General features: G+C 34.7%; 1 long non-coding RNA gene across 1 annotated transcript; it reads right to left on the bottom strand.

The window, feature by feature from the left end:
• Window positions 1-1,639: 1,639 nt before the first annotated feature.
• LOC141730407 (uncharacterized) lies at window positions 1,640-22,506 on the bottom strand. The gene is made up of 2 exons (XR_012581864.1): window positions 4,004-22,506; window positions 1,640-2,512 (listed from the first exon to the last, which is right to left on the bottom strand). It is a non-coding gene; the product is annotated as an uncharacterized LOC141730407 (long non-coding RNA).
• Window positions 22,507-22,843: the final 337 nt, after the last annotated feature.

The raw sequence follows: 22,843 nt of genomic DNA, 5'->3' as shown, positions 1-22,843 counted from the left end.
GGAGGCATAAAAAGACAAGTAATAAAATGGTTTTCAATAACGAAGTTCAGTATTGCATGTTATACCTTTCCCCATATCCAGGCCATCACAGAGACAATAGCTTTAAATAATTAACAGCAGGGAGACATATTGATTCTTAACTGTCCCATCTTAAGTCCTGTTATCATTAATGACATTGACTATACTCTATTGGCTCTTTTCAGGATTTTATTACTGGAGATGATCACACTGTATCAAAAGGAAAATTAATAACTAAAGGAAACCAACCTGCTCAAAATTATAACATTACTCTGATCCTGTGTTTAAATTCAGTTATTTAGATTCCTTCCAGGAGCTGTTGCTTTATATGACAAAACTTTTGCTCATAGTTTTTCAGATCCAAACCCATTTCTTTACCTGATAAATGTGAAAAATATTAAATTTAACTATTACACAAGTTCAATTTACTGAGTGCAGGAGAGTGTTCATTTGTTTAATAAGCTTTTAAAAACCATACTGAGAGAACTTTCCATAAATTCACAGTTATCGGATATGCACAAGGTTTTCTTATCTTCCCTCCTGGCCACAGTGCTGTACCCAAACTTGTATCTCACTAAAGCAGTAGTTATGACAGAGGCAACAGAGAAATTCAGTAACAAACTAGCTTAAATATGTATGCATACATGTGCATAATAAATTCTGCTGGGAAGAGATTCCTTACAGCAAATGAAATCATCCTTCAGATTTGAAAGAGGCTTTGGATTTACTGAACAACGCTATAAAGCAAAAAGATTTATTATTTTAATTATATAAGACAGTAGCAATTGTTTCTGATGCAAAACAAGTCCACAAGTCAATGGCACTTGAATGAATAAATGGATTAGACCGCGGTCTGCTTGTTGGTTAATTTACATACCAGCCATACCCTTTTACACTTTGTATAGAGACATAGTTCTTTCTTCATTAAGAAAGAATGTGATATTGTTCCACTGGTTAACAGAAATTTCCAAAATTTAGAAAAAATTGACCGATAAGTAAATAAAAAGAAAAAATAGACAACAACAAAGGCAAGTTCAGGTAGGCTGACATAATAAAATTGAAATTATTAGATTCCTCTGATAACATTGCTTAGTTTGATGTAAAATAGCAAAATACTTCTTGTAGCTATTTTGTACATAGCAGTTTTGATACTGCTCTCACATTCAGGAGTACTGAGCATACTGCATTTCCTTGATCTAATTTATATCAACTCCAAGTAGTGCCAAGGATTGTCTTTTCACTGTTTTTAAGCTTCAATTCAAACAGCTCTCTACTCAGTTAGTTTCTCAGAATTTGCAGATCATTACATATTCTGATGTGGATCACTGGCAAAAAATTACCACAAACTACATTAGGATTCTATAAATCTCTACAGCCAGTCTTGATATTTCAGAAACATATGACACCTCAAAAATATTTGACACATTCTGGTCCATTCCATAAAAATCTAGAAATATATTCTCTATATTTCTGTAACATTTTTCTGTATGAGAAAGAAATATATATGAAGGTATCAAAAGCAGATCTTTGTAGACTTTTGCAGAGAGGAAGACATGAACCTTAGCCCTCCTTTTGTCTGTCATTTATAAAAGTTGAGCTTGAAGCTGAGGCAACAACCCTCTTTTCCGTTATTTTTTTATTTAAGTTTTAAATAAAAGTGATTTTTTTTTTTTTAGGCTTCAGATAATTATTATTAAGCTAAAAATTCTCTGAAGGTTCTGTTAGCATTCAGTGTGTCGCTGTTCTTGACAGGTTAAATGTCAAAACTGTCAAAATTTGTAAAGTAATGGCTCAGAGGCTGTGGAATGGACCAGCCATCTGGGAAAGTAGACAAATCAAATAAGCAGGAAATAACAAAAACACAGCCAAGCAACCAAACTCCTACAAAATGAGAAATTTCTGTTCTTGTCCATGCAACTCAGATTAAGTAATTCAGGACATAGTTTTGGTAAAGACTTTGCAGAAGTTTGGGGTTTTTTTCCCCAGATATGCATTACAGTTCTCAAAATCTGAAACATTAATGCCTAATTGGCATGTTGTCTTATGACTGATGAATTCACTTCTACTTGAATTGGTCTGATGTGACCAGTAGTAATGGTCTAGAGGAAACAGATTTTATATGGTCAAAAAGTACAGACGAAAATGTCCCTCCAAAAATTTACAGAATATCCCAATTAGAAGATTCATTAGAGATCTAATTGTTTGACTTGTCTATATTAGTCATGTTTTTCATTCCCCTTCATGTTGATGGAATGAAATAGTCCAAGTGCATCACCTTCCACACACTTCACATTTGACATTGGACAGAATGTAAATGAAATAATGAAATTGCTCCTCAGCAGGACACAAGCCTAATGCATGCAAAAGATTGTTTAATTTTGGTTCTCTTTCAGCAGCACAACCCCAGTAAATGCTCTTCTTTGCTGTGAGTTCCAAAGTGAAGAGCTGCTCCACTCCTCTGAATGCTTCTGAGCCCTGCGCCAAGCCCTTCCAGCTGAAAGGTATACGTTGAATTTTAGTTGATGGACAGAGATATTTTCCTGATGCAGGACAGGACCTGAATCTGGTGTCTACAGTAGCTTTTAATTTCTCTATTTACTCATCATTACATATTTACCTGCAAGGAAGTCCTCTCCTTTCCCAGGACAGGATCTTTGCAACAGCAGGGGAAAGTAGGTGTAGCCTTTAGTCAGGATCAATTACAAGTATTTTCTACTACAGCAGAGCTATACAAAAGTATGTCCCTAAAGGTAACAATCACAGTACTGACAAGAAAATTACTTTTTATTAGAACCAGACAAGTCACACCAACATGTTAAGTAAACCATGATTTTATGCATATTCTGAGGCTTGTTGGCTGGACAGACAGCAGGAGGGATAATGCTTGCATTTATATCCCCCCAGCATTAAAGAGCATATGCTTGCCCAGCTTGTCTGGTAGACACCAGTGGAGTTTTGCCCTTGACAGCTCCTGTTTATACAGATGGTTTTAAAAATGTTATTGGAAGAGAAAACAGCCTGCACTGTAGGAAGCACCTTACATAGGAGCCAAGACTTAACAAGGAAAACTGTTTTCATCATTCTCTCCTGTTCATCTAGAAAATTTGAGGAGAATTTGAAGCTTGACCTTAAAACTAAATTTAGACTTATTTTTGTCTGCTATATTTAGATGTGTCAAGATTCTTTTAACATTATATTTTGAAGATCCTGTTTAAGCAATTTATTAAAGATCTGGTTATTTGACTTGTCTATATTAGGTTTTGCATTCTTCTCCAAGTGGATGGAAGGAAATAGTTAGGTGAATCACCCTCCACATCTTCACCCTTGTCTTTGGATGGAATGAGTCACTCTCCAGAGAAACCTGTACCTTCTTGAAAGCTGCTAGGGGAACTGAGCAAAATCCAAAATAGATAACTTGTATGTAGGACCAGTATTTAATTCCAGAATCACATTGACGTTAGGGAAATAATTCCCATCACTGTCAGCTGCTAGAGGGCCTCCATCCTTTCTCATGTGAACTGACAGCTGTAGGACCACTGCCACCTGCCCTACAACAATAATGTGTCTGTGCAAAGTATGCATTTCTTTCAAAGGCGCGGGTGGTGGAAGTTCTGGTAGCTGGTTTTCCTGATCCAGAACATGATTAATTCTCATACACTCATAAAAACAGTCCTGTCACAGCTGTCTGCATTCATATTTGGCTATTTTCAAACCCCTACCCTCAACACAAGCAGAGCAATAGAAAAGACCTGTCACTAACTTTTACCTTTTCACCTGCAGTGAATGAAGGTACCTGGGATGAAATCTGAGCTTTGTGAGACTTTTAACACTGACTTCAGCAAGACTCAGAGTGTGTCCCAGAAAAGCTCCCCATTCTGTGGGTTAAAAGCCTAAACTAAAATAAAAGTATATAGTATAACAATAAAATATATGCAAATAATTAATTACCCATGTTATAATTTCTTTTACATCAGAACATGCTCACCTCCTCTACAGTTCATGAAAACTGTTCACAGTAGGTCTTGCCATTGCATTTGAGGTGGTGGTAATACGACACTGCTGTTTGCTGACAATGGTTATTTAACAGCAACAATATGTAAGCCAACTATAACAAGATAGACAAATACATGGTCAGTGACTGAAACAGAAATTGAAAGAAATAGCTTTCAGAAATTGATAGGACATGCCATTATCTGGGATAATGGAACTGAAAAGACAATATTTTTCTTGTCTTTATGAATTTTAATGATAAAATTATATACTTAAAAAACCCTTACAGTAAATTTGTAAACAAATGAAACTGTTATATTTGGAAAATTTTAAGGATTGTTTTTGCATGACTATCATAAAGTTGTGTAAACACAGTATCATTATCAATAAATCATAGAAATCAGGAAAAAACGTTTGAATAGTCAAATTCAGAGCATAAACATTGAAAAAATATTCAAATAAAGTTTTCCTATATCACTGGTCAGCAGTGTACAAGTTTGAGGAGAACACAATTATGTAATGCTTAATATATCTTTTTCTTCTACATTAAACATATCCTCCAAACAAATTTTTGCCTGTAAAGGATTCACAGCAACACAACACAGCAATGCAAACACCTTTAAAGTAAAGTGCAGTTTTGTGCACTATTCTATGATGTCAATCTGCACTGATTAGAATTTATTTTTAAACCACAGTTCAGTCAACTTTAGAATCAGTAATGACTCTGCTTTGGCAGTACCGTGATGAAAGCTTTAGTGAAACAAATGGATTTTTTTCTGTTTTACGTAGATTTTTAGGCACACCACCTGTAGTACTTGGAAGTAATTCACTTCATTAGGGAATGATGCATTAGCCCAGGGAAAATTATAATGAAAGAGATGTAAGAGGTTGTCATGTTAAAGACAGAGGTTTGTTTATCGGGGGAGGGGGCAAAGCCTTGTTTTGGTGAAAGAAGTAAAAGGTAACCAGACATCACTAGAGCCACAGTGCATTCAATTTATGCACAGACATCTGGCCAGTAGCTGCTTTGGTGAAGGTGTTGTACAGAATTGGAGTTATGTCCCTACTGACAGTGTATTGAGAAGTTATTGGGTACATCTGAGAGCCATTTAAATGCAAATATAATGTGAGTTTGTCATTGACTAAAAACAATCTTCCAGGCAATGGCATTAATAATTAGAAACCATCTGGTACCATGAAAGCTTATAGTACTTTCAGTATTTCCACAGGCCAAAAGGATGCAATTTATCTCCTACTAAAACAGAAACACCTATGCTATATGTTAGTGCTCTGACAATTAATATGCAAAATCAGATCCATCTTGATGTTTTGTCCTCTGGGCCAGATCTGGAAAATAAATAAACGAGAAGTCTGGAAAAGAGAGTGCCATTAACTTCACAAAGGAAATTTAAAGAGAACACACAGACAGAGATGAATATCTGAAAAGATGAAAAAGGTTTGTTGAAAACTTTGCCTCCTTTTTACCTGATAAGATTATAAGGGAAAGTTTATAACTCAGCTGTCAGATCTCCTTAAAAAATTATGTTCTGAAATTTCAGTGTTTGGTATGTAGAAGTAGATTCAAAATAAATTAATTAATGCAAACAGTTTTTCTTTTCTGGCCCTTAGACATTTGAGGGCTTGGAATTTTCATGCTGTAGAGACCAAAATGAAAAGGTTCCAGTCTGTCCCTCAAAACCTAAACTGCCTTCATCATCTTTCTTTTCAGGCTAATATACCATAAAGAATGTATGGGCAGGTTATTCTTTATTAAAAATAATTCAGTGACATCACACTCTCAGTCTTCATCTGAGAGATCAAGTGAATACTGAAAAAAGAGAATTTTAAATTTAAATTGGTAATTGCAGTAATTGTCTTCTTCAATACCATATTCACATGACATTTACAATTGCCAACTTCACTTGGTAGCTTGCATGAGTTGAAAACAATACAGAAATTCAGCTTCAAAGTTTATTAGTGATAACCAGTTAATAAGGATATGGAAGAAAGCAAAAATTGAGATATTTAATTTTGCGAATTTCAATAGCTAGAGAAATAACAGGAGAGGCCCACTGCAGGCACAAAAATTTGCAGATTTTATACACAGTGAAACTGTTGAAGCACCCCAGTGTGTGGTTATCAAAGTAAAGAGGTGGTGGTTTATCCACTGTAGTTCTCTTCTGAATAAAGCAAATTTCAAGGCTGAACAGTAAACATCTGCAGACCACCTTAGAAACACACCTGTGTTTCTCAGACTAGACCTAGTTTGTTCCTAAACCTTATTTTTACATGTGACAATGTCGTATCTGTATTTGCTGTTCTTATAATTAATTTTCCAAATTTTTTCCAAAAAAAATTTGGAATATTTTCTCTCAAAAATTCTCTCAGAAATAAGATATGCCAGAAGTACTGAAACTGAGCCATCAAAATAGTGAATAGCAAATGTATTGACTCTGTGTGAAGAGGGTGTTTAGGTGTCTGTGTGTCTTTGTGTCTGCGTGGCAGATTTTCACATCTCAGTTTAGGAACAGTGTTTTGCCCATGTGTAGATAAGTATGGCAATTGAGACTTACTTTCAAGTTCTCAGGACACATGATTTCCTATGTACTGTTTGTACTTTCAAATATATAAGCTCTGAGCAATGAAACTGATTTCCTAGGACAAATTAATTTGAGAATCTCATCTGTGAATCAAAATAATTTTTCAGTTTCTGGGTATAAATTGTCATATTAAGAGGTCTTGATATGCTTTTTCTTCTAACATGCACTGCTCCTATACAAAATCAAAATTCTTTCTCTCTGGTATTTATAAAAAATGCAACAACACATTAATGGATTGTTTTATACCCTTACTTCAACCATTACATGATGTGTAAAAAAATCAAAACCACTTTTCAACAACAATGCTTCATTCAATATCCCTGTATGTAATAGCTGCTTAAGTAACTAATTTTCATATCAGAATCCATTTGCTCTCTTTTTGTACATGAGAGGAGTTATTTTCCTGTGTGCTTGTGAGTTTCAGTAGCAAATAAACCTTAACCAACGAGCAAACCTACATAAATATTCACTTCCCTATAATTTTCAGTTCATTTTCTATGCCATCTTGTCCATCAGCATGGTTTTTTAATGCTCAACCATTTCACCTCTCTTCTGAGCTAATGCATACACATTATTTTGAAAAGAGAAGCTAGCAATAAGGTATTCCAGATATATTTGAAACAGTGATAATTTCATAGATAAATTCAAAGCTGACATCACTTCAAAGATTCTTAAGAGTGCAGGTCTTAGGTGGTCTGTAGATAATACAAATTTCTAGATATAACACATAAATTTTCTGCAGAGCACTGTCTGAACCTGGATAATATGCAATTTGCCACACCACACTGACATGCTTGAATGAATTCTTGCATTTCATGTTTCTGTGTGCTTTTAAAAACCTCAAAACCAAACCAGATGTAAAGGAAAAAAGGGGATTTGTCTTAAGAAGACAACTGAAAAGGAAGTTTTGTGACAGCCCTGTAATTTGGTCACTTTGAATTTATGCTCTGTAAAACATATGCAGATTCTTTTTCAAGCTGTAGATGAAACTCATCATCCATAAAGTCTTTATTTTATAACATCACTCACTCAGAGAACAGATCCTCCAAATCCCCATTCATATTTTCTCATGACTTTTCTTGCTTGCCAAAGCTGTTGAGAGGTTTATAGTTTGTGCCCTTCACAGTTTGTTAGCTTATTTTTACTGAATTAAAATATATTAACATAAATGACAGAAATAATTTACAGAGCTTAAAGGAAAACAATTCCAAAATATTTTGGCAGTATTATCATACAATTTTTTCAAGAATATAAAGATGCATATTATAAACATTCTTGTGCAATGTTAGGAAAACAGATTAATTACAGAGGGAAATCTATAAATAGTTTTAATCAGTGTTATTGCTGAAATCTAAGAACTAGCAACAAGAAAATAATATAATGAATGGAAGAGATTATATAAAAGAAGAATCTTAACATTTATTTAAAAATTAGCCAATATAATAGCAAATTTCAAAAACCAGTGGCCCAAAGTCAACCTCAAAACTGTATCTATAATTCACATATAGAGATTTACAGTATAATTGCATTATCATCTACAGTCATATCAATCAGACTTATAGAATATAAGTGGAAAATGGAAAATATAATGGTGAATCTTACCAGTGTTCAAATAGAATTTTTGTCCTGTACAGCATTTCAAGCTGCAAAAATGGGGTCAAATAGGATCATATCAATCAGGGGAGATACAAACCATGACAAGAGTCACCTAGTAAGGCATTGAACTTCTTATAAGAAAACAAATTATAGGGTGAAATAATGATCCCAATTACAATACATGCTTTGATTATAATGTTTCCCCAAAATGTGTGTAAACCAGCAAGATCAATGCATTTAACTTCTAATGGGAAAAGAAATTTAGATTAAATATAAAAGCAAGAGTTCTTGAGGAGTTTCACTGTATCATTATATCTCCCAAAGAGATTTTTCAAGCAGGTCCATTTCCACTTAAGTTCTCTTTCAGTCAACCAAGAAACTCTGTCCTTATGGAATTACTGTAAAAGATTTAATTGCCTCAGAAGCACCAACAATCTGCCCCATATTATTTGATATTATTTGATAAAAAAAAAGAAAAAAGAAAAAATAAAGCATTACAAATAACTCTTTCAAAGGTGCCATATAAAAAAATTTTCTTCCTCTCTATGCATGCCATTATGCCATGGAAATGAGGAACAAAGTGGTCTGTTAAAAAATGTCACTTTTTGACGGAACTTTCTACAAGTACAAGGCAGCAATTACTTCAGAGTGTTGGCAAGAAATGGAAAATATGAGTACCTTCACACAGGAGGAAAAGGAAAAGCATGTAACAAGGGTGTCCAGATTTAAGAACATCTTTCAAAAATCTTTCAAAGTCTTTCTTCTTCCCTTTGTAAATCACTTGCTTCAAAGTTTTGAAAATTACAATTGGCAATGTCTAAGTTCTCTCTACTGCTACAAAAAGGATTTCTGGAAGTCCAAAGGCTGTATCAATCACTTCACTCTTCAACCTCTGGATTTTAGTTGGTGCTGATTGAAGTGTTTTAAGGTTCTCAGTTTGTGTCATGAGGATGGAGTAGAAAGCAAAATTATGTGCTCAAATATATAAAGTATTTTTTAGTTGCCATATTTGTTTCTTTCATAACCCGATATAGAGATAGAGGTAATTTTGGGACACAATTAATCAGATCAATATTAAACAACTGCAGTGACATGACAAGTTTTCTGCTACAAAAGTGTTATCTTTAGAGGCATCTTAGACAGAGACACTCCTGCAGATGCCCAAGTCAGATGTCATGTAACTAATCAAGACTATGAAGCCAAAAGCCCTGAAGCCATTGCTTTGCCTGTATTATCAGGAATTCAGGATTTCAGACATTTACATGACTTAATTAGCACTTTTTATTTGGAAAGTACACAGGTTCAAGAGTTAGGAGAGTTTGGGGGGTTTTTTTTAAGAAACCCACAACAACCAGTACTAAACAAGAACTTTGCAAATCCCTTCTATTTTTTTATTTTTAAATATATCCTTTATTTGCCTTCAATGTTGTACCATATTGTTGTTCTTTAGAGACACTTGAAAATCATCACTCTTCATAGACTAATTGATGATTTTGTGTTAGTACTATCATTGCAGGTTTGGTCACAGAAAATAAAGTCTCTGTTGACATTATTGCTTTTACTTCTGAACATCAAGAATTCACATACTAGACTTCTGAGAGTTTTAAACCGAAATAATCCCTTTTCCCTAGAAACTAAGAAATATTCAGAAATGTATCAGCTTTGTTTCTCGTAATTTAACAATTTATTTTAGGAACATAAATCCATACTTCCTAGACCAGATATTCTGAATGTGACCAGCAATGCTTCGACTTTTAAGGGTTTTCTTTGCTTTTAAGCTACACTGGGTGCTCCCCATGAGCAGTGAGCCACACACACAGCCATAGTCATGGGGAAGGCATGGCTATTATTGTCTTCAATATCTTCTAAGATCTCAGGAAAGGATGCCACTTGCTTATAGCAGATTTTGCTGGGAGTTTATTCATTTTAGGTAGTAAAGGCCTGATCCAAACCCCGATGAAGTCAATGGAAAAAGTCTCCCATTGACTACAATGGGCTCTGGATCATGCCCTAAGTCCATTCTCTTCATTAATCCAGGATTAATAACAGGATGTTTTTCCAGTAGCTTGGAGTGCCTAAGATCCCGGAAATTTCAGCTGAACAAGTTCACTGTAGATTGTCATTCCATTTGGAATTTGAAATATGAAGTCTTGATCTTCTTCAGTGAGAAGAAACCTTTAAATTTTCAGTTCCTGGTTATAGTCAATCCAACCAGTTCAGTGAAAATCCTTGGGCATCCTAATGAGAAAACAGGAAGAGCAAATGGAGCCAAAGAAATTTATGTTTTTCAGGGCACACTTCAGAAATACAGTGTAGACTCTGGTTTGACCAATAAATGTTGATGCTTTTGGAGAGATTAGTATGAGGCCTGATTACAAAGAGCAAATTAAAAAATTATAACATACTTAAATATATAATGTTTTTGCTGTACTTTTTAAAATTAACAGATAAGGAGAGACATGACATTTTTCAAAGTGTTTTCTCAGTTTGCACAACAAAGCACCATCAGTTCATAAATAATGAAAAGTGATAAAAAGACATTACAAATAGCAATAGTACCACTAAGTTTTCTGAACTTGCAGATGTGAATTGTGAATGTTATACTGTTACAAACTTTGACAGACAGACAGTAACTGGATAGAATAAGAATAGTGTTATTAAATCAGATATAAAATATATCTGTAATAGGATTTATTTTATTCAAAATAAAAATCTGAAACACAGTTTATTATATTACTATTTAAAAATTGCATTTCTGATAAAGTGATGGATAGATCAGCCATTTCCAAAGATCTCTAGTTCTATTCACTATTCACATTTCATTAAATTGCCATTAGCACTATTTATTATTTTATGTTGATTATTCATACTAACAAAAATGGATCAAAAGTTGAAGCATATTTTTTACCCCAATTACTAATTGTTCTGCTAAACAGTAGCAGAGTTGCCATGTACTTTATAAGGATATTTATAAAGTTTTATTCTAGGACTTAAGAAATCAATGGAAGTTTGCCATAATTTCAATAGTATTTGCTATTAAAATATAAGTACATTTATTGACCTATAAATTCTTGCAAACATGTCACCATCCTCCTGCTAAGCCAGTAAAATGTTAAGGTTTTGTGCTTTCAGTTTTACTTCTTTTTTTAGTGACATTTTTTCAATACTCTTTGACCACTCACATTTAGTTTTAAACAATTTAAAAGCCTGCTGGCAACTCTTATACTTAATAATTTTAGAGATAAAGGAAGGAGATCTTAAATCTTCACATCAAAATACATCAGTTTTCCAGAGGAGTAGGTTTATTTTGCATATACATAAATAAAAACTTGCCCAGCCAAGGACTCTCCCAAAATAAAAAAACTCATGTTTGGATCCATGGTATGAATCATCACAAACTCATATATTTCTCTCCAAAATATCTGAATATTATAATAAAATGATGTCATTTTTACCTCTCTTTCTTTGCCTAGATGAATTGAAAGTAAAAGTAATCTTATTATTTTGCTGTAAAATAAACATGAATTTTTTCAAATCTTGCTAGTTTTTGCCAAAGGAAAATTTGCTCATAATACAAGGTAACTTTAATGACATCTGAAACTCACATAGTCATTGACCAATATCAAGGAACACCTGAGTTGAGTCTAACATGTTCTTCTAAGTCCTTTTTCTCCTCTATCTAAAAATTCTGGCCAGATACACTACTTCAGCTTTGAATATAGTATTTAGTAGCACAGAAACTACCCCCAATTGCAACTCTGTTGAACAAATACAAGGACTCTTTTCAGTTTAACTCAGTGTCTTTTTTCCATCCCTTCATTCTTGTTGAAATTAATTTTATTCAATATTGCTTCATTCAAGCCAAAGTCTGAAAGAGAAAATGAAAGGATCCCACCACCTGGATCAGGTGAAAAAAAAAGAGAAAATTAGCACAGTTTAAATTCTGTTTTCTGGAGCTAATATAGACAAAATAATTTCCCCTCTACTTGTTTAAATAAAAGTCATTAATTTGTTTTCATGTGGTTTTCAATTTATCCAGTTATCACTTTCAGATGAAAGGTGTGGCTACAATCAGCAAGATCAATAGACATCAAAGCTCTCTAAGGAAGGTTTAGCAACTGCTTCCTTAACACATATATAGCTTGGCTACTAAAATTAGCCTGTGCCATTGCATTATAAATAATATCTTGATCTGTGGTTCCCATTTGATTTAACTAAATAAATATTACATTCCTGTCTTACAGTGACATTGGCAAGATTTCAAAACCTGGAAGCTGTCCAGGATGTACAATGCATAGAAAAGACTGTACATTGATTTTCAGACAAAAGAAAAAATATCAGTCAAGAGGAAATTTTTTACTGGCAAGATCTTCTCAGCAAAAGGCTGAATTGAGAAAAGTTCTTTCTTGCCCTTACTACATTTAGAGCAAGGAAGTTAGAGTGTGCAGGAAAACACTCAAGAACCCTCATCAGAGGGAAAAGTTAATGACATGGTAGCATCTAATATATTCTTTAAGCTAAAGTCAACAATTAGAAAAGGTTATTCAGACATCAAATAGGTTGGTTCCAGCAGTTTTAAGTCTTTTCAATATACATGAGGCAGGCATTTCAGATCGGTCTGTAATATTCCTTAGAGACCTAGATAAATCAATAAACAAGGCTGTAATGAATTTGCAAGACAGTTTTATCATTAGAAAACCTTGTAAGTAGCCAATAGTTTAATTCTTACAAGTAATGGGAATTGCCCTCATGCATCTATCACCCTACACTCTTTAATTTAGGTTTTAAAATAAAAAAAATAGACTTAATCACACCATTAAAAATAATGTTTTACTGACTTGGAACATCAATAGTTTGGGTGGAATTTTATTTTTTCCCCTTCTATCCCCCTGCTATATTATTAAACCCAAGTAAAAAATTAAATTTTCCTTCTTAATTTCAGATGCTCAAGACCTTCAGTTACCATATTGCATATACCAATATGCTGTGTGAATGTGCACAGAAAAGTGATAACTAGCATATTTTTGGACTTGCACCTAAGGCCCAAACCAATAACTGTAGTGCAAAACCTTTGCTTAGAGCAACGTTAGGATTTTCAAATATTTGCCTGAATGGAGGGTAATGCATCTTTGTTCTAGTATTAGCCAGGCAGTGCTACTGGTACATGCTCTGCCACCCAACAAGTACATGGTCACCAGAACAAATCTGAAGGAAAATCAAGCCAGAGTCGCACAGAATCGTAAATATTGTCAGAGACTTCCAAGATCATCTAGTCCAGCCATCAGCCTCACACCACCATAATCACCCCTAAACCCTATCCCCAAGTGAGAAACCTGGACTCCTCTTGAACACTTCCAGAGAGGATGACTCCACAATGTCGCTGGGCAACTTATTTCAATGATTAACCATCATTCTCAGTGATAAACATTTTTACAATATCTAATTGGAACTTTCCCTTGCACAACTGAAGGCCGTTTCTTCACATTCTTTTAACTGAAAAATGACAGAAGTGACTGACTCCCACAGAACCACAACCTCCTTTCAGGTAGCTTTAGAGAGCAATGGGGTCCCCCCTCAGCCTCTACATTCCCTTTCCCTTCTTCTCTCCACCGCTGAAATAGCTTCCTTGTTTGTGTAAGAATAGACCAACATTCAGGAATCTTTTAGAGGTGTCGCTTTGCCCACCTCTCCTGCTTCAAGCTCTTATCTGAATCTTCAGCCCCTGATATCACATTCCTTTTACCTGTATTGTCAGGGATAGCAACTAATGACAAAATATTGGATCAAAAGGCCTTATTTTCAGTTATCCCTGGTGTGAGCATTGATCTGATAGATTTAAAAAGAATGAATGGATAAATGTAATAAGGCTTCAGAAATTAATCCAACTATCAGTAATAATAATCTAGTTTTCACAATGAACAATATTTTGTTAAATATAATGGAGGTTTATTTTTTCTGGAGAGTCTGATGAACAATGATTCTTAATAATCAAATAAATTTTTCCCTTTTTTTCTTTTTTAAATTAAAATAGGAGAGAAAGCGTATGTTTGCTCTCATACCCCTTATTCATCATCTCATTTCCCAATTCATCCTCAAGCAAGCACATTTGGTAGATTAAACCTCCACTAGGAGAAAAAAAAATTGTTCCTGCTTTTTCTCTCTTTAGAAACCATCAAAACAAAAGCATATCCTGAAAAGTTTTAAAATAAAGTAGCCTCCCTTTACCTACACACAAAGGAACTCTTAATTAAAAGTTACAGAAGGACAGACGAAAAAGCAATAACACAATATCAAAGAACATGTGGATGAGAAGGAAATGTTCACCCAGAGATATTTAATATTTTAATTGGTTATCTGGAAGAAATAAGAAACTGCATGTTATGAGTCTGATTCTAACCTTATTAAATTCAGTGGCAAAAAGCCCAGTGAGTTCAATGGGGCCAAGATGAAGCTCTAATTGAATTAGAAACTGACTTCAGATGAAATATGTTACCTTCTTTCCTTCATCTTCACATTTTAGCAAAAAGAAATAAGAAAGATTTATTGAAATTCGTCACAGAGGCAGTCAATTGAGTTTGTTTTGACCTGCATCAAAAGAAATAAGTATTCATGAGGAGAGTAGTTTTGACTATAAATTAATTTAAATAACAATACTGGACACTGAGCTTTCCAGTAGAAATGGACTACTCGACTGAAGTGTTAAAAAGCTGTCCTGCACTAAAACCTGAGGTGTCTAAAAACCTTGGAGTCAGGGTAGGTCTATTTAAACACAAAAAATACGGAACTGTCCTCTAAAAACTAAATGAAAAGGCAAGATTAGTTGATAGGAAAAGACCACTACTGTGTTTATAATCCCCTCTGCCAATCAGCATTTGCTGTAAACTCAGATAAGGTGTAAGTTCACATAAGGAGGGGCTGACAAAGGAAAATTTCTCTCCCTTTTAGTGTTTGCAAGATTACTTGTCAGTTGTTACTGGTAAAGCAGCAGCAACAGTACAGTAGGAAAAGTCCTCAGTTTCCTTTTTTCAACAACCCCTCAGGATCTTTTTCTTCCAAGTGCTGCTGGTTGCTACTACCCCTGTGACCTTGGTCATCTGTGAGAGTGACTGCATGGAGAGGAGGGGTGGCTGCTGTGTAAGAAATGTGTTGTGAAGCATCTCTTCTTCTCTAGGGATTTTCTTACAGCCCTCAGAAGTAGGAGCTCCCAAATTCTATTGGAATAGCAGAATTTAAACATGGAAAGACAAAAGCAATATCAGAGACTGCCTTCAACTGTGAGGTTTCAGATACTGTTACCTGAAGATGTGAATTCAGCTTAATGGAAAAAAATTATAAAACTAATTGCCTGAAGCACAGCACTGTAGTTGTTCTTGCATAATTCTCTGTTAAATAACTCATGTGAGAATTATTCCTTTTCTATTTAAAGACAAACATTCATTACATTAATAGGGAAAATTAAAGGAGCAAAGAGGCGTCCCATTCCTTGGCCCACTGGTTGGAGACCATTTTCTTTCATGTGGCAGGCTAAGCTTGAAACCTCCCAGAGCAGTTTCAGAGTTTCATGAAAACGAATGCAGATGAGCAATCACCTACTAATAAATGAGAAGAATGTCACCTCCAAAAAAATTAGAAGGATGTCAGACAGCCTTAACGTTCCTCTCATGTTTTTTGGGGTTTTTTTTGATGACAGTAAAAAAAGCATTTTATAGATGCAGGACTTTATTTACAGAACTTTGGTTTCTGATAGGCTGAAGAGTCTAAAAATCTCCTGAGGTTTTTCAGATGAGGCTGTTTCCTTCCTGAGTCTCCCTGCAGGGGCACAGACTTGGGGAAATGACAAGGACCCATCTTTCCTTTGGCTTCTGCTGTGCTTAAGCCAGAAAAGGTTCAACTCTCCAAGATTTCAACCAAGATTCAGCTTTGAGATATTAAATACTTTTAACTAGCATTAAAGGGATTTAAGACACAGAAATCAATAACAAAATAAGAGGGATTTAAGACACAGAAATCAATAACAAAATACAAATAAAGTTAGGGTGGAGTTTCCTTAGTCATGAGCTGGTTGAACAGATATTTCCTAAACATCATGATATTTTAGCTGCATCTTTTTTGCCCCAGAATAAAACACTACCAGCACCTTCAGAAAGTGAACAGATAAGTCTTTTTAATGTATGTTCATCATCATATAAATTGAAATATGTTTTGTAATGCCAAGCATAAAATATTCTGAAAACAGATGAAAGGCTTCCTTTGCATTTCTCTGTCCAACTTCTTTGTATTATATCAGTCCAAATACTTGCAGCAGCATTATCTTGGGCACATTTGCAGTTTTCAGCAAGCTGATGACAGCTTATTGCTGTCTGGGGACATACAAACTCCTGTGCTCGTAACGGAATACTCATGTATCTGGGAGATGTGCATAATAAGTAATGGAAAGCATGCCACAATAGAAAATTGATTGCATATGTCAGCATAAGCACCACATTGTAACGAATTAGGCAGTATTAAACTCCACAATATGCATGACTTGGAGTGGGGAGAGATTCATGACTTTTGTTCAAACTTGAGCTTTCTGTAGATTTTTTAATCTGGAATGAATTTTCTGCTGAAACCAACAAAGTCGAAATGCTGCAATATTGTCATTTCATGTTCATTGCATTTATGAATTTTATGAAACTTTAATAGAGATCTTGGGGAAGGCTTGCATAAGCATCATCCTTGCATGTTATGATTGAAAGTCTGTATCAGCACAGAATTCTCCCCAAACAATACATTACCCAAGCAGTAGATGCAGAGATAAGCATTACTATTATCATAAAAGAAAAAATCTCTTTTATGCTTTTGTTCTCTCTTTCTCCTTCACATTTGCTATTACTGTAGAAATCAGCATATGAAAAAGGACAAAAGAAAGCTCCTCAGAGGTGACTCTGTACTGCCTTCTCTCTAAAAGGTCCTTTTCTAGGGTTTTTTTGTGGGTTGCATCCTTGAATGCGACATTATAAAACTGCATTGTATTTTGCCCCATTTTTGAAACAATGTTCTATGATTACAATACTGACTAGATGCCATAGCTATGCAATGTTTGTCTAAGCTCAACAGGAGTTCCATATTGTAGTTCCTGTGATCTATATATGATCTAGATATGATTTATAAAGTAAGTGAAGTAGTGGAAATTGTCAGAACTGTCTTTCTAGCACCTTTAAACAGCATTTAGGAATGAAGAGAGTCCATAAATCTTAGAAGTAGATGAAGACAACTTAACTAAAGTGTTAGCAGACAATGCCCGATTCAGGTCTAAAAACACTCTCCATAAAATCATTAGAAGATTTGCAAATTATCCAAAAGGAACAGAAGTGGTTCCACCCCATATTTTGTTGTACATTAATTTTAAGCACAAGTGTACAATTATTTATTTACTTACCACTGCTGGGGTTTTGCTTTTTATTTTTCCTTTATCATCCTCTTTGACTTCCACTTTCTCCACAATAGGCTTTGAAATTGAAGACAAGGACTGTTTTCACATAGCAAAAATACAGCCTCGTGAACTGAAATGTTAGGGGGTTTTTCCACCTAGCAGTAGAAGGCCCCACATGGCTCTAGTACTCAGATTGTTCTTCTCATTGAGAAAATGGATTGGTTATCTTCTGATGAAAAGTTTTTCTCCTTTCTTGTGGCATCACTGGTATTCAGCACTGACAAAAAACAGCTTCAAACTGGATAGCAGATCCTGAGAGGCTGGAGAGCTTTGAAATGTTAATAAATGTCAAGTGGTGAGGTAAAACAACAAAATTTAAATCTTCAGAACTTCATTCTCTAGCTAAATGTCATTTGAGCCATGACGTAAAATAAGAAACATTTGATAGGTGTTTATCAGTGAACAGGTTTCAAGAATACTAAAGGAAATTCAGAGAGAGTGATAGAATGTATTTCAAATTAAATTAGCTACCCTCTAATTTCTACTTTAATTTGGTAAAATGTAAACACAAATAAAATGCAATACAGCTATGTTAAATGTTAACTGAACCAAAGCTTTCATCACCCACTAACTTGTGTTATTACCATCATAGCTGGAGGTGGGTTGTGTAGTGCTAACAAAAACAACAAGAGTCGTCAGAAGGAGCCTTCTCAATTATCATCAGCTCATTTAGTGCCACCAGCAGCAGAGGGTGCTGAGCCTCAGAGCCTGAATGACAAGATTCTGCTCCAGGAACTCTAAGAGAGAAACTTCCCATTTACTTAATTGGCTATTATGCCCTTGGTATGTCACAGCTTTAAATCATAGGCCTCATAGTAAGGAAATCAAAGGGACTAAAATTTTGCAGTATTTCAAGGTGCATTTACTAGGTTCAGAATCACACACCATACTTCCACACATTTTCCCTACCACGATCTATTTCTGTTCGTTCTAAAATATTGCATTTTATACCTCCCATTTAAATGGGTTGTTCACCACCATGCAAAGATTGTATAAAAAGGAGCTTGTAGAGAATCTGTTTGATTAATGCTGAGACAGAAGAAGCCCTCATTTTCTCAAAGTTTCTAAATGTTCCCTTACTTTTTACTCCATATTCTCCAAACAGATGTGTGTTTAAAACTTCATGCTATATAAAGTTTATGTCCCTGTTGAGATTTCCATAAAAGTTTATGCCTGTTGAGATTTCTCTTTTCACCAAATCCAGTTGAATAATAAAATCTTACAAAACTGAAATTGTGCAGAAGTTCTAGAGTAATTTCCTATTTAATTTTTATGCATCTCTAATCTAATAATTTTCTAGCAGCATATTGTGATCCAGATAAACTCTAATGACATTTGATAGACATTTTATAAATCTGTATACTATATGCCAGCACAGGAACTTTTTTCTTTTTGAGTCCCTGTAAGCTACTGAATTGCAAAAGAGATGCTAATCTGATAGACACATAAAGGCTACGAAGTTTGCATCACAAAAGTGAGGAGTAAAACTAAGAATCCTAGCTGAATAAAAGGAAAAAAAGCCCAGATCTGAAAACGGTGGCATATTTAATAAAAATGTCACAAAACCCTTGCTGCCTTCTGCTATGAACTAAAAGTTTTCCATGTTAACACCACTCTCTTTTCCAATCATCAAAGAGCTGGTGATATGAACAAATGGAGATTTCATGTTGACATTTTAAAAATGTAAGATTTAAATTATTTCCAGTGAAATAATATTTGCCAAGATTAGTGTAGACTTTCTACCAAGATACTAAAAGCTAACAAGATACTTTATGTCACTGAAGTTATTCTCAAATGACAGCACAAGTCTCTGGGCCTGGATCTTGGCCATGCAACTTAGATAACAGTTGAAGAAATTCTTCCTGCAGGCAGAGCTGTAATGTACTGTTTCATTACTAAAGTGGTGCCAGATATGCTCAGAATATCAAAAAAAATCACCCCATGGGTGTTTTCTACACCAAAACTAGTCAGTAGAATGTGGGAGTGAAAATGTTGGAAAGAAATTAAAAATGTCTTCCATTTGGCAAGGAAAATTCAAAATGCAGAGACTTGTCTCTGAAAAAAAAGAGAGACAGTAATTCTTTCTGACCAGTAAATAAGTTGCTTAAAATAAAGGATATCAGCACTTTACCTATTTTTAAATGTTAAATTTTTAATTTTAAGTTGGTATAAAAATAAAAATCACTCATATTACTGAGGTGAATTTTATCTTATGATAATATGAAATTAATTTAAAAAATGAAGGCTAGGATTGGGCTTGTATAGTAACCAAGGGTTCAACTGTAATTTCTGAAAATATTATTTTTGCTTTGATCATTGGGAAAATAGGCTTACTTTAGATTTCTAATCTTCTCTTCCATTGTTTACTTCTCTTTTCAAACTTAAATGGGTAGCCTAAGTATGGAACATTAAATTTTTCTTTAAATTTTTCTTTGGCTTCACTAAAGATAGTGGAAATCATTCACTTTCAATAAACTGATTTTTCCTAACTGAAACTTTTACTGAACTCAATAAAAAACAGGATCTAGAAGAAGGATATGACTAAAGTATGAATCAGACACTGCAGTTTCACAAGTAAAATCTCAGATAAAAAGTGTTTTCATTTAGTGATGCAGTTGATCCAACTGAATGGTTCATTTAACGAGATAAATTAATCTAGCATCTTTGAAAAAGAAAAGCACCTACTTTTTTCACAATAGCTGTTGATGTTTTTCACACAAGTATTTTTTACATCCAACTAAACAAAATACCAAGTAATTGCTTTCCTGTAAAGCACAATTTTTTAAGTAGCTTAGTCTGTTTATTATGTACCTTCCGGGAGGACTGACTCAAGAATGGAAAACTTAAAAGATCTAAAAAACTCGATGTTGCAGATGCTGCATGTAGCAGCACAAGACTACCCTGATAGGCCCAGTTCTTGTCTGCCCATACTTATGCAAGAAGCTTTTAAGTCCTTCCAGAGGTCTGAATATGATGGGTACTCACAGTTGTAGCATCCTTCTCCTTGGGATAAAGAAGACTTGAACCACAGTTTTCCTTTATCTGAGAATGAAGGGATGAAATGATGCTGCACAGAGTTGATCAGGCCTTTTACTTTGGTAAAGAAATCTAAGCAGTCTTATTCTTTCCATTTTTTCATTATGGGCTTCTTAATTTATCTCTGTTCTCCCAGCTAGGGTTCATTTCTTGAAGGGGATAGCAATTTTCCCTTTTTTCCCCATAGTGACCTTGTTTGGAGATTGTGGATCAGCACAATTCCTTTTCCTGGGAAAGAAAATGGATGGAAGCAGCAACTCCTGCTTTTTCTGGTAGCTGATGTTCTTACCTTGCTGCTCTTACCTTACCTCTGCCACACCATTGGCAGGTGTTTGCCAGGCTGTGCACTGTTTTAATAGGTATGTGAAGGAGGCAACAACATGGATTTATGTTGTGTGGAGATACATACTAACATAAATACAGCACAGAAAAAAAATTAGAAGTGCTGGACATGGTTTGACAATGGTGGTAACTGGGAGAAGAAAAATGGTGGGTGAACACTGAGGTATGGCTATCACAGGAGCAGTCATGCCAACACACGGGGGTAGACAGCCCAGACAACACTGATGCACAGTCATTAAAATGCAGAGCCAGTACACCCCAATGAGCCCATTCTCCTGTCCATTGCAGTGCACCTTCATAGCTTTTGTTTTACATAAATTGAGGGTGATTAGGATATGCTGAGATCTCATGTTTTTGTTTTGCTGTTTATAGGCAAGGTATGATTCAGATGGCTCTGAAGTGACAGATGGGAAAAGAAGTGGTGGATTCAAGGGTAACACAAAGGCAGGGAGCTGGAAGGACTCCAGCATTTTCAGTGAATTTTGAGGTGAGATGGGAACAGAACTAAACTGGAACTAAACTCACTGTGGACAGAAATGAAAGGCAGCAAGTGATAAAGATGTAAAGTGATCATCAAAGAGTAAAGAGAGATGATCCTAAGGTAATGATGAAGAGCAGTGGAGTTGTGAAGTAAGACTTCACATCAAGTGCTGAGCCACAAATGAGGAGATATTTTCAGATCAGATATAGACTTCTATGTTCAAAAGAGTTTTGCATGGCGCAGCTTTTATCCTTTGTATAAGCCTGTATACTTCAGCTGTGCTCTCTCAGCTGAAATATCTTTGTGGTATCAGGGAGATTAACACATAAAGTAAAAGACACACCAAAAAACCCAAATTTTCTCTGTAGGACAGTGTTCTGTGAAGTATTAATTATGTCCTTTGGAGCTGGACATAAACAGAATGCTTTTATTTGATGGTTAAAGAATTTATCTGTCCTAAAAATGTTTGCAAATTTGGGAATAGGTATGAGCAAAAGTCCTTTATATTCTTCTTCTAATTATACTACCTTTCTGTGTTTCTTTTCTTTGTCTAATTTTTTGAGGGGTGTGGGAGTGTGTGGGGGCTAACAATTTCTCTTTAACAAGAAATCTTCCTACTTTCTCTTATTCCCTTTTACTGGCTACATTGTTGATAGGTTCAAGAGAATATCTCCAGCATAAAAGTTGAGAAAAATTGAAGGATGAGGTGCAAACATTTATCAGAGTCTTTTTTTTTTTCCAAGCTGCTTTTTTAAGAATTGTGAAGATAGAAAAAGTTTAAATGAGGATGATTTACAATATGAACTTCCTGAGTTTTTTAAATGATGCTGCAGAGAGTTCCTGACAAATTGCAAAGACCATCTTTCCTGGAGCAGAGAAAAAAGATTTGGTGTGGCTGCTCAACTATCATGCAAAAAGAAAAGTATATCCATAATACTGTATCCATGGAGAGGAAAAAAAAAAACAGACCACAAAAATACAAACAATATTTCAATGCACTATGATAAGAAAATCTCATTTTAAATAAGTATGTAAGAAATAACCATATTGTAAACATAGCTGTAGATCACACTCACTGCACCAGTCAAAACAAAATTATTGAGAAAATATAATTCTTAGTTGTAGTTTAAGGCAAACATGAGGTAAATTGCATGAAGCTAGGATTGGTAGCTCAGATAATCCTCAGTAATTTACTGTTTTATACAATATTAACACATACAACTGTGCAAATTTAACCCAAACGTCCTTTCCATAAAATTTAAAGCTTGTTTGAACTTCCTTCTGGTTTTAAACAAGTGGATTTAT

This window comes from Zonotrichia albicollis, chromosome 1 (assembly GCF_047830755.1).
Source record: "Zonotrichia albicollis isolate bZonAlb1 chromosome 1, bZonAlb1.hap1, whole genome shotgun sequence".
Lineage (NCBI taxonomy): Eukaryota > Metazoa > Chordata > Aves > Passeriformes > Passerellidae > Zonotrichia > Zonotrichia albicollis.
Note: the sequence above shows the minus strand (reverse complement) of the source record. Positions and strands in the feature narration are given on the sequence as shown.